This window comes from Lynx rufus, unplaced genomic scaffold (assembly GCF_022079265.1).
Source record: "Lynx rufus isolate CCGP_SWC_20201006 ecotype Redwood Valley unplaced genomic scaffold, mLynRuf1.p SCAF_2, whole genome shotgun sequence".
In the NCBI taxonomy this organism is placed as follows: domain Eukaryota; kingdom Metazoa; phylum Chordata; class Mammalia; order Carnivora; family Felidae; genus Lynx; species Lynx rufus.
In genome coordinates, this window is record NW_025814834.1 from 59,466,845 (window position 1) to 59,479,140 (window position 12,296).

General features: G+C 40.0%; 1 long non-coding RNA gene across 1 annotated transcript; it reads left to right on the plus strand.

The window, feature by feature from the left end:
• Positions 1 to 276: 276 nt before the first annotated feature.
• On the plus strand, positions 277 to 12,093 carry LOC124516250 (uncharacterized). The gene is made up of 3 exons (XR_006963006.1): positions 277 to 787; positions 3,195 to 3,264; positions 11,596 to 12,093. It is a non-coding gene; the product is annotated as an uncharacterized LOC124516250 (long non-coding RNA).
• The last annotated feature ends 203 nt before the right edge of the window (positions 12,094 to 12,296 follow it).

The window sequence follows — 12,296 nt, forward strand, 5'->3', positions numbered from 1 at the left end:
CGAGCGCGGGGGAGGAGGAAGGAGCAGCGCTCGGGTGAGAGAGGGGAGGGAGAACCGAGTAGGGAGAGGGTGGCAGGGGACGGGGTGGGCGCGGGGAGGGGGAAGGGCGGAGCGGAAGGGGCGGCGGGGGAGGCAGGGGCTCTGGGGGCGGCGCGCCCGCGGGCGGGGCGCGGCAGCGGGTGGCTGTGACCGGCCCGCGCCGGCCGTGCCGGGGCCACGGCGCCTGAAGCCGGGCGCTGGGAAGGAGTACGGGGTTGGGGGGGGGGGGATGGGGGGGGGGATGGCGAGCGGTTCCTGACGTCGGAGGGGGCGTAGAGTTCTCTCCCGCGCTGGTCGCCGCCGCCTGGACGCCCGCCCGGCTGGGCCCGAGCGTCCGGGTGTGGGGGGGGGGCGGGGGGCGTTGACCGCTAGGGGCTCAGCGGAAGTCGGGGCAGAGACCTGGAAGGAGGGGCGGCTGGTGGAGGCCCCTCCTGCCCGCCGGGGCCAATTGGGATTTGCTCTTGCCGCTCGGTTAAGCGTGGATTTAAGAGTGGAGCTCAGGCACTCTGTGCTCTCGGGGGAAGGCGGCGGCCAAGAGTGCATCGCGCTGCGGGTGCTCAGATCTGAAGGGCTGGAGCTCGGTGGTCGGGGTTCCAGTGCGACTCCTGCGGGAGTCCTCAACCAAGCCTGGGCCCCCGGTGCTGAACCAGAGGTCTTCGTTTCTGTGGGCCCCACGTTGGAAACTTGAAGTCGTGAGGGGCTCTCTCTTCCATGCAGAAGGTGTGTGTGAATGCGAGCGTGTACCGAGGTACGTGAGCAGCAGTGAGTGTCCGTGCAGAATGAGGATCTTTATTCCAAGAACCCCAGCTCGCCAGACCTTTAGGGAGGGGTGGGGTGAAGGGTTAGGGCTACCTGAAGGTGAGGCAGCTTGTCCGACTTCAGGATGGCAGGAAATCCCCAGGGAAGTCCTGTCTTCCAATATGACCGGAGGGCTGAGCATCTTAATGGCAGACCACGGCCTCCAGCCTCCATTCCGGTCCTGCCCGAGGAGGAGATCTCCTGGGAAGCTTATCATCACCGAATGACAAATACTCCATTTGTTTACCTCTTCTCCTCTGCTCCCTACCATAGACTGCAAGCTCATACTTTGCTTTCTGCTAACACTTGATTGGATGTTTCCCCCTCTTCTTGGACTCTCCAGTCTCTCTGAAGCCTTTGGACATCGCATGGAAGGCAGTGTTAAGAGCCCAACTTTGGAGACAGACTGAGATATTAGCTCTATGATCTGAGGCAAATTACGTGCCTCCTCGCACTGCAGTGTCCACTGCTGTAAAAGGGAGAGAATAGTAGTACTCACCTCCCAAAGTTCACCGGAGGATTAAATGAAATGATTCATGTAGAATGTATCTAGTCTTATTTGTCGAAGCCAGGAGCACCCACTTACTCTTAAGCTACCTTTGGTATCCCCCCTTCTGTACCCCTTTACTTTGCCACCTAATTAAACAGGGGGTCGCTTGACATGTTTTGTGTACAGATGGTTTGTTTCTTCAATCTGCTTTTTAATTTCTTTAAACATAGTCACTTTTATTTCTATCTGTACTCAGTGTCATCAGTTTGATACATTGCACAGAGCTTGTGTTCAATAAACATTTTTTGATTGATGAATAGAATCTCACTGATATTATTTTCTAGAGAGCGGTCTTTCTAGAAAGTTTGAAGTTATGGGAAAGGAAAACTCTTCATGGGGCAGGGTAAATAGAAGAAAACTTGATAGGTGACCTTATCTTGTTAGATTAGGGCCGTAAAAATGCATCATGTATAGTAATCTCAGCTATATAAAGAAGACTGCAAAAAAGACAATTGGAAGCAAATGCACCAAATGTTAGAGTTGATACCATGGTGAAGTAGGATTATGAGAGTGTGTGTGTGTGTGTGTGTGTGTGTGTGTGTGTGTGTTTTCTCTTGCTTTATACTTTTTAGACCTTTGCAACTTTTCTACAGTCAGTATGTATTACACCATTACTCAGGAAAATTACTCCAATTATGTAATTTAAGTAATAAAAGTGATCATATTTTGGACATTTACAGGTGGAGGGACATACCTGAGAGTAAAACAATGGTTTTCCTCCATTTTTTTTCCCAGACCAGATCAGTCTTTACTGATTTGTGCGAGAAAATCAACTTACCAGTTTGAGAGGTGGAAACATTTTCTTTTTCAGTGACCAGAATACTTGTCTTGACTATTTAGGAGGACTTCCTTTGAAGTGTCAAGATCCCAAACAGGGAGCCCAAATTATAGAAAGGTTCATATTAAATCCAGAGTCAAGGCAAAGTGATTAGAATGGTTGTAACAGCCTACTGAACTTTGACCTTGCCAGTGATTTTCTTTTTGAGCTTAAAAATGTAACAGTGCCATCCTGCTTGTATTACTGTAACCCTTTTTCCTTTAATGTTTATTTATTTTTGAGAGAAAGAGCACGTGCGCACACACACGCACATGGGGGAGGGGCACAGGGACAGAGAGAGAGAATCTCAAGCAGGTTCCATGAGGAGCCCAACTTGGGTCAGATCTCCTTACACTGGGATCATGACCTGAACCCAAATCAAGAGTCAGATGCTTAAGCAACTGAGCCACCCAGGTGCCCTTCCAACCTTTTTTTTTTTTTTTTTTAATGCCAGATTTACAATTTACTTCAAACTAAGTTGCCTTCCATTTTTATTGAAAATTAGGGCAACACCTTGACTTCTATGTGCACAGTCATTCATTTAACAAAATTTACTAAGTACCTACCAAGTGCCAGGCCCCAGGCTGATGCTGAGAATACCAGGAAACACCTGGTTCTTATCTTCCAGGAGCTTGGCATCTAGATAATGGATATGCATATTTATAAACGATGATGTATAGGGAATTATTATGGAGGCTCTGGTAGGTCCCTGAATAGACAAACTTACAGCAGCAAGTGTCACATGAAGGAGTAACCAGTTCTCGTGCGGCAAGAGGACAACGAGAAGGAGGAGGCAGGAAAGCATCATAGAAAACTAGTTATCTGGGCTGATTATGAGTCTTTAGCTTATAAGTGGTTAGTCCTTCCTGATGTGAGACAATGATTTTTTTCTGTACTTTGCTCTGATCATGTTGTTTTATACTCTAGCCATCTGATTACATTCTCTGATACATTAATGGTATGCTTTGTGATTCCTTCCTTTGTTGATAGGTGCAGTGAGTTTATAACATTCAAATTCTATTCCATCATATTCTACGGACTGGCCAAAATTTAAAAATATGTAAGTCCTTTTTTCATGTATGATTTAGACTTCTAAGACAACTTAAACCTTAAACTTTTTATTTGTACTTAAAACATATAATTGTACATTCATTTCCCAGTTTTTAGGTGTGGGGCTCACTGTGTGGGTTTGCTGATTGGAAATGCTCCTTATTTTTCTTGCAAAAGCCCCATTCTTGATACCTTGGGTTTAGGATTGCCAACCTTTGTTTTTCTATAGCGGGAGAGAGAGTTTAAAGACACTTGTAAACAATATTAGTGTGGAGTTCTTTTAGGCTTTATAATTTCTTTCCTCATTTTTTAGTTTTCTAGCTTGCAACTAATTTGACATCAGTTTTTGTTATTTATTTTTTAGTGACCTGCCTTTATAGTCTTTTCAAAGTGTTCAACTTCATTTTTACATTATTTTTCATGTCTGGCTTTAAAATTTACTTGTTTTGGGTTTTCTTTTTTTGCACTCATGTTTCACTTTTGATGCCATAAATATAAACACATTTTAGAATAAATAACTGATTTTAAGCATACAATATAACTGTTCTATACTGTTTCATTTTAAAAATGCCAGTCATGACTCAGTGAATTTATGTCAACCCAGTAAACTGATATGAAGACTTACACTTTGAAAAATACTGTGATAAAGAGTAGCCTGCTAACATTCAGTGCACCTGGCATCATTGGGGGTTAAAGAGAGTTAGAGAGCAAAGGTAATCCAGGAAGTTGGTTAAGGAATGTTCCATTAAGAGAGCTTCTCCTGTATTCAGATTTTGTTGTATTAAATTTCTGGGTCAACCACTAGGGTTTGCAAATTTCATTGCATTCAAGTTTTGGCTCCTCTGTTTTGAGTTTTAAAGCTGGAGTAGATCTAAAACTCTCAAACTTAGAGTTGGTGCTAATGGCCCACAGGGTTCATGTAATATATTTAGCCACCATAACTGAACCATTTGATGATAGCCTTTTCCATGGATAGAACAAGGAGATTAATTGATAAAATGGCTAAGCTAATATAAAAAAGCATTTTTTCAAGTTTATGATAATGTCTGAGGCCTCTAAGAACCTCCACTTAAGCCTTAGCCTTGTGTTCTCTCCAGGGAGAGAAAGATATTTGATGGAATCAGAAAAGGATATGCAAGCAAGAATATTTAAGTTGAAATCAAGACCTTTCTTCTCCTCAGTGAAGGCTCCGAGTTACAAAAGATGGGGCCAGTGAAAGAATGGACTAACTGTGGTAAAATATCTGGGAATCTCCACCTGTGCCTTAGGTACCTCAATTCCGTTTTTAATGAGGGCATGCTGTATAACATACTTCGTATCTGCGGATGTCAGGCCCGGAACTTTAGAAGTAGGTTGGGTGTGGAGATTGCTGAGGAACAGGACTGGCGGAGGATGTTCACCAGGCACATCTCCTGACATTATTAGCTGTTTTTTGAACCTTCCAAAATGGATAGAGTTAGAGAGATTGCAGTTATAGAGAGGATACATTAATGTCAGAGAGAGAAGTCAACCAATTCTGCAAACTGGGCCTAATGACTGCTCGTCACTATTGTGTAGTTCCCCCAATTCACATTGTCAATATAACCAGAGTGACCAGGCTCTCGGGGACCGAGTCATGCTAGCCAGACTCACTGAAGACTCTTGAAAGAACAGAACATCAGTTCACAATGGAGAGACTCATCTCTAGTGACCAAGAGAGGATCCTCTTGGATATATGTTCTCCAGGATCCTCTGCTAAATCCTGGGTACCTGGGCAACCACCCTAGTAACCAGAAAGTTGTTTAGGGATCTTAAAATCACAAAGAGAAAGGGATGGTGTTATGGATTGAATTGTGTCCCCAACAAATTCATATGTTGAAGTCCTAACTCCCAGTACCTTGGAATGTGACTTTATTAGGAAATAGAGTCATTGCAGAAATAATTAGTTAAGATTAAGAGTAGAATGGCACCTAATCCAATATGATTAGCATCCTTATAAAAAGGATGGGATCAAATTAGTTATTATCAACTTAATTTTTTTAGTGTTTATTTTTTGAGAGAGAGAGAAAGAGTGTGCATGGAGGAGGGGCAGAGAGAGAGAGAGAGAGAGAGAGAGAGAATACCAAGCAGGCTCCAGGCTCTAAGCTGTCAGCACAGAGCCCAACATGGGGCTCGAAACCATATACCATGAGATCATGACCCGAACCAAAGTCAGACGCCCAGCTCACTGAGCCAGCCAGGTGCCCCAGCATTATCAACTTAAAATAGACTGTTATAGATATAAGTTGTCACAGATAAACCTAATGTAATCACATAGTAAAAACTGTAGTAAATACACAAAAGATAAACAGAAAGGAATGTAAGCATACCACTAAAGAAAGTCATCACACCACAAAGGAAGAGAGCAGCAGAGGAAGAAAGAAACAGAGAGTAACTGTAAAAACAGCCAGAAAACAATTAATAAACTGGCAACCAACACATACCTATCAATAATTATTTTAAATATAGGTGGGCTAAATTCTCCAATCAAAAGACAGAGTGGCTGAATGGATAAAAAAAAAAAAACCAAGACCCCCCTGTGTTCTATCTGCAGGAGACTCACTTTCAATGTAAGGACACACCCTTACATCTGAAAGTGAAGGGACGGAAGAAGATATTCTGTGCAAATGGAGACCAAAGGAAAGCTGGAATAGCTAGACTTCTGTCAGACAAGATAGACTTTCAGACAGAAGACTGTAAGAGACAAGACAAGTTGTTACATGATAAAGGGGTCAACCCGACAAGAAGATACAACATTTGTAAATACGTACCCAATAGAGAAACATCCAAATATATAAAGCAAATATTAATAGATCTAAAGGAAAAATAGCAATACAAGACTACTAGAGGACATTAATACCCAACTTACATCAATGGATAGATAATCCAGACAGAAAATCAATAAGGAAACATTGGTCTTAAATGATGTGTTAGACCAGAGAGGCTTAATAGATATATACAAATATTCCATCCAAAAGCAGCAGAATATACATTCTTCTCAAGTACACATGGAACATTTTCCAAGATAGACCATATGCCACAAAACAAGTATTAATACATTAAAGAAGATTGAATCATATCAAACAACTATTCTGACCACAGTGGTATGAAACTAGAAATTAATTACATGAAGAAAACTGGAAAATTCACAAACGTGGAAATTAAACAACATGCTATTGTATAACGAGTGGTTCAACAAAGAAAAGAGAAATAAAATAATACTTTGAAACAAATGAAAATGGAAATGTAACATGCTAAAATTTATAGGATGTGGCAAAAGCAGTTTTTTTTTCCTTTCTTTCAAAGTTTTTATTTAAATTCCAGTTAGTTAATGTACAGTTTAACATTAGTTTCAGGTATGAATTTAGTGATTCATCACTTACCTATGATACCCAGTGCTCACCACAAGTGTCCTCCTTAATACCTATAACCTATCTAACCCTTCCCTCCCTGTGCACTCCCCTTCAGTTACCATCAGTTTGTTCTCTATTGTTAAGAGCAAAAGCAGTTCTAAGAAGGAAGTTTATAGTGATAAATTCCTACCTCAAGAAACAAGAAAAACCTCAAATAAACAACCTAACTCTACACCTCAAGAAACTAGAAAAAGAACGAATGGAGCCCAAAGTTAGTAGAAGGGTAAACAAAGACTAGAGCAGAAATAAATGAAATGCAAACTAAAAAGATAATAGAAAAGATTAATGAAATTAAGAGCTGTTCTTTGAAAGGATAAACAAAATTGACAAGTGTTTAGCTAGACTCCCCAAGAAAAAAAGAGGACTCAAAATCAGAAATGAAAGAGATGTTACAGCTGATACCATAGAAATACAAATGATTAATAGAGACTACTATAAATAATTTACACTAACAAATTGGACAAACTAGAAAAAATGGATAAATTCCTAGAATACACAACCTACCAAGACTGAATCATGATGAAATAGAAAATCTGAATAGACTAATTTCTAATAAGGAGATTGAATCAGTAATCAAAAACTTCCCAACAAACAAAGTCCAGGACCAGATGACTTTACTAGTGAATTCGACCAAACATTCAAAGAAGAATGAATACAAATCCTTCTCAAAGTTTTCTCAAAAATAGAAGAGCAGGGAACTCTTTTTAAAATTAAAAAAAATATTTATTTGTTTTTGAGAGAGAGAGAGAGGGAGAGTGCGAGTGGGGAAGGGGCAGAGACAGGGAGACACAGAATCTGAAGCAGGCTCCAGGCTCTGAGCTGTCAGCACAGAGCCTGATGTGGGCCTCGAACCACAAACTGTGAGATCATGACCTGAGCCAAAGTTGAACACTTAACCGACTGAGCCATCCAGGTGGCTTTTTTTTTTCTTTTTTTGGGAACTTTTTAAATGAATTTTACAAGGTCAGCATTATCCTGTTACCAAAAGCAGGCAAGGATGCCGCAAGAAAATTACTGGCCAATATCCCTGATGAGTATAGATGCAAAAATCTTCAATAAAAAACAAACCAAATTCAACAATACATTAAAAGGATCATATACCATGATTGAGTGGGCTCTTTCTAGGAATGCAAAGATGATGTGAGGTCTACGAGTCAATCAATGTGATACACCACATTAACAAAACGAAGGATAAAAATATGATTAGGTCAGTAGATAGAATAAGCATTTGACAAAATTTATCATCCATTTATGACAAAAACTCTCACCAAGTGGGTGTAGAGGGAACATACCTCAACATAATAAAGGCCATATATGACAAGCCCACAGCTAAGATCATACTCAATGGTGAAAAGCTGAAAGCTTTTCCTCTAAGATCAGGAATAAGACATGGATGTCCACCCTTGCACTTTTATTCAACATGTTATTGAAAGTCCTAACCAGAACAATTAGGTAAGAAAAAGAAATAAAAGTCATCTACACCAGAAAGAAAGAAGTAAAACTTATTATTTGCAGGCGACATAATAATGTATACAGGAAGATCCTATAGAATACATCAAAAAGCTGTTAGAATAAACAAACTCAATAAAATTGCAGGATACAAAATTTATACTAAAAAAATATGTTTCATTTTTGGGGGCACTTGGGTGGCTCAGTTAAGCATCTGACTTCAGCTCAGGTCACGATCTCACAGTCTTTGGGTTGAGCCCTGCATGGGGCTCTGTGCTGACAGCTCAGAGCCTGGAGGCTGCTTCAGAGTCTGGGTCTCACCCTCTCTCTGTCCCTCCCCCTCACACTCTGTCTCTCAAAAATGAATAAACATACATTTTTTTTAAATTATGTTTCATTTTTATATACTAAAAGTGAGCTATCAGAAAGGGAAATTAAGAAAATAATCTCACTTACATCAAAAAAAATAAAATACCTAGGAAAAAATTTAACCAAGGATGTGAAAGACTTATATATTAAAAACTCTAGGACATTAATGAAAGAAATTGAAGAAGACACAAATAAATGGAAAAATAGTCCATGCTCATGGATTGGAAGAATTAATATTGTTAAAATGTCTATACAATCCAAAGCAATCTACAGTTTCAATGAAAGCTCTATCAAATGGCATTTTTCACAGAAATAGAACAATCCTAAAAAAAAAAAAATAGAAATCCTAAACTTTGTATGGAACCATAAAAAACCTGGAATAGTCAATCTTTTGAAAGAAGAACAAAGCTGGAGGTGTCAAACTCCCTTATTTCAAACTATTACAAAGCTTTAGTAATTAAAACAATACGGTATTGGCACTAAAAACAAACATAGATCAATAGAACAGAATAGAGAGCCCAGAAATAAACCCACACATATATGGTCCATTATTTTTTTAAGTTTATGTATGTATGTATGTATGTATTTTTTGGGGGGGGGAGGGGCAGAGAGAGACAGGAGCACAGCTCAGGGCTCAAACCCATGAACTGTGAGATCACGACCTGAGCCAGAACCAAGAGTTGAATGCTTAACCAACTGAACCACTCAGGTGCCTCTATACGGTCAATAATAACAAAGGAGCCAAGAAAATATGATGGGAAAAGTACAGTCTTTTCAGTAAATGGTGTTAGGAAACTTGGGACAGCCACATGCAAAAGAATGAAACTAGACCACTATCTTATAACATGCACAAAAATTAAAATGGATTAAAGGAGTGCCTGGGTGGCTCAGTCAGTTAAATGTCAGACTTTGGCTCAGGTCATGATCTCACGGCTTATGGGTTTGAGCCCCGTGTCGGGCTCTGTGCTGACAGCTCAGAGCCTGGAACCTGCTTTGGATCCTCTGTTCTCTTCTCTCTCTCTGTCCCTCCCCTGTTCATGCTTTCTCTCTCTTTCTCTTTCTCAAAAATAAATAAACATTAAAAAAAAAAACTGCTAGAAGGAAACATAGGTGGTAAGATCCTTGACATAAGTCTTGGTGATATTTTTTGAATCTGACACCAAAAGCAATAGCAGCAAAAGCAAAAATAAATAAGTGGGATGACATCAAACTAAAAAGCACAGCAAAGGAAACAATCAACAAAATCAAAATGCAACCTACTGAATGGGACAAAATATTTGCAAATCATATATCTAATAAGAACCTAATATCCAAAATATATAAAGAACTCAAACAACTCAATAGCAAAAAAACATACAATCCAATTAAAAAATGGACAGGGAATCTAAATAGACATTTTTCCAAAGAAGATATACAGATGGCCAATAGGTTCGTGGAAAGGCGCTCAACATTACCAATTATTGGGTAAATGCAAATGAAAATCATAATGAGATATCACCATCACACCTGTCAGAATGACTATTCTCCAAAAGAGAAGAAATAACAAATGTTGGTGAGGATGTGGAGAAAAGGGAACCCTTGTGCACTGTTGATGGGAATGTAAATTGGTGCAGCTGCTATGGAAACACTATGGAGGATCCTCAAAAAATTCAAAATAAAACTACCATGTGATCCAGCAATTCCATTTCTGGATATTTATTTGAAGAAAATGAAAGCATTAATTCAAAAATATATGCACCCGCATGTTCTTTGCTGCATTATTTACAACAGCCAAGACATGGAAGCAGTCTAAGTGTCCATTAATAGATGAATGGATAAAGAAATTGGGGGACACACACACACACACACACACACACACAAATACACAAATGGAATGTTACTCAGCCATAAAAAAGATTGAAATTTTGCTATTTGTGACAACACGAAAGGACTTTGAGGGCATTGTGTTAAATGAAAGAAGCCAGAGAAAGACAATATCATATGATCTCTCTTATATGTGGAATCTAGAAAAAAACATATAATTAAACTCATAGATACAAAGAACAGATTGGTGGTTGCCAGAGGCAGGGAGTGGTAGGGCTAAGAGAAATGGGTGAACTTTTTGTTTGTTTGTTTAAATAAGTTGGATAAAAACAATGATAATTTTATTGTTGAACAAAAAATAGCAGATTCAGAGATTGATTAAATATGATTATGAAAATGTCAAAAGCAAAATCTAGTCCTATAAACTGGCATGAAATTTAACAAAATGTTAATCTAATTCTATTTAAGTGACAAAAATACCATTGTTTTTTGAATATTGATTATTTGTATGGAAAAATCAAGAAACAAAGATTTATGCAAACAAAAGGAAATAATTATCTAAAGAGAACTCCAACTCCCAAAGTTCATTAACAGTTTCGACTTCGAAGTATTCTTCTGTGGGTGCCTGGATGGCTCAGTCGGTTAAGGATCTGCTCTTGATTTTGACTCAGGTCATGATCTCATGGTTCATGAGATCAAGCCCTATTTCAGTCTCTGCAGTGACAGTGCAGAGCCTCCTTGGAATTCTCTCTCCCCCTCTCTCTCAAAATAAACAACCAAAAAAATATTCTTGGGGCACCTGGGTGGCTCAGTCGGTTAAGCATCCCACTTCAACTCAGGTCATGATCTCATGGTTTGTGAGTTTGAGCCCCCGCCTCGGGCTGTCAGCACAGAGACCCTTTTGGATTCTCTATCTCTCTCTCTGCCTCTCTCCTGCTCATTCTCTCTCTCTCTCTCTCTCTCAAAAATAAGTAAACATTTAAAAATACTGTTTATTGGGGCGCCTGGGTGGCTCAGTCGGTTGGGCAGCTGACTTCGGCTCAGGTCATGATCTTGCGGTCCGTGAGTTCGAGCCCCGCGTCAGGCTCTGTGCTGACCACTCAGAGCCTGGAGCCTGTTTCAGATTCTGTGTCTCCCTCTCTCTGACCCTCCCCTTTCATGCTCTGTCTCTCTCTGTCTCAAAAATAAATAAATAAAAAATAAATAAATAAATAAATAAATAAATAAATAAATAAAAATACTGTTTATTATATCTCAGTTGTCTTTGTCATACTTGTTATGTCTCACAGTACACCTGTGTTGCTCCTGCCAAGTATGGATACACACTCCCCAAACTATTCTCAGTTTTAATGAACAGAAGAATTACCTGGAGCTGCTGATTTAAAAAGACGAAGATGAAGATGAGGGTGAAGATGAAGACAAAGAAGAAGATGGAGAAGAAGGAGAAACGAGAAAGAAAGAAATAACAAAAGAAGATGGAGATTTTTATAATCCCTGTCCCTTGAAATTTTGATTTGTAAGTTTGTGGTTGGACCCAAGAACCATCATTTTACATAAGCACCATAGGTGTTGTTAACCCCACTGATTGTCTGTTGATTCCTATCATTTTCTTTCTTAGAACATAGTCAAAATTCCAATCAGAATTCTCTGGAGACATCCAGCGTAGTCCAACTTTGGTAGGTCCTACTCCTAACTTTATGGTCTTAGGCATTTTCCCATAAGAGTTCAGACGTAGGGGCGCTTGGCTGGCTCAGTCGGTTGAGCATCTGACTTCGGCTCAGGTCATGATCCCGTGGTTCATGAGTTCGAGCCCTGCATCAGGCCCTGTACTGACAGCTTGGAGCCTGGAGCCTGCTTCGAATTCTGTGTCTCCCTCTCTCTCTGCCTCTCCCCCCTCACGTTCTGTCTCTCTCTTTCTCTCTCTCTCAAAAAATAAACATTGGAAAAAAAAAAAAAGAGTTCAGAAGTAGGTGAGGTGTCAGAGCCAGGC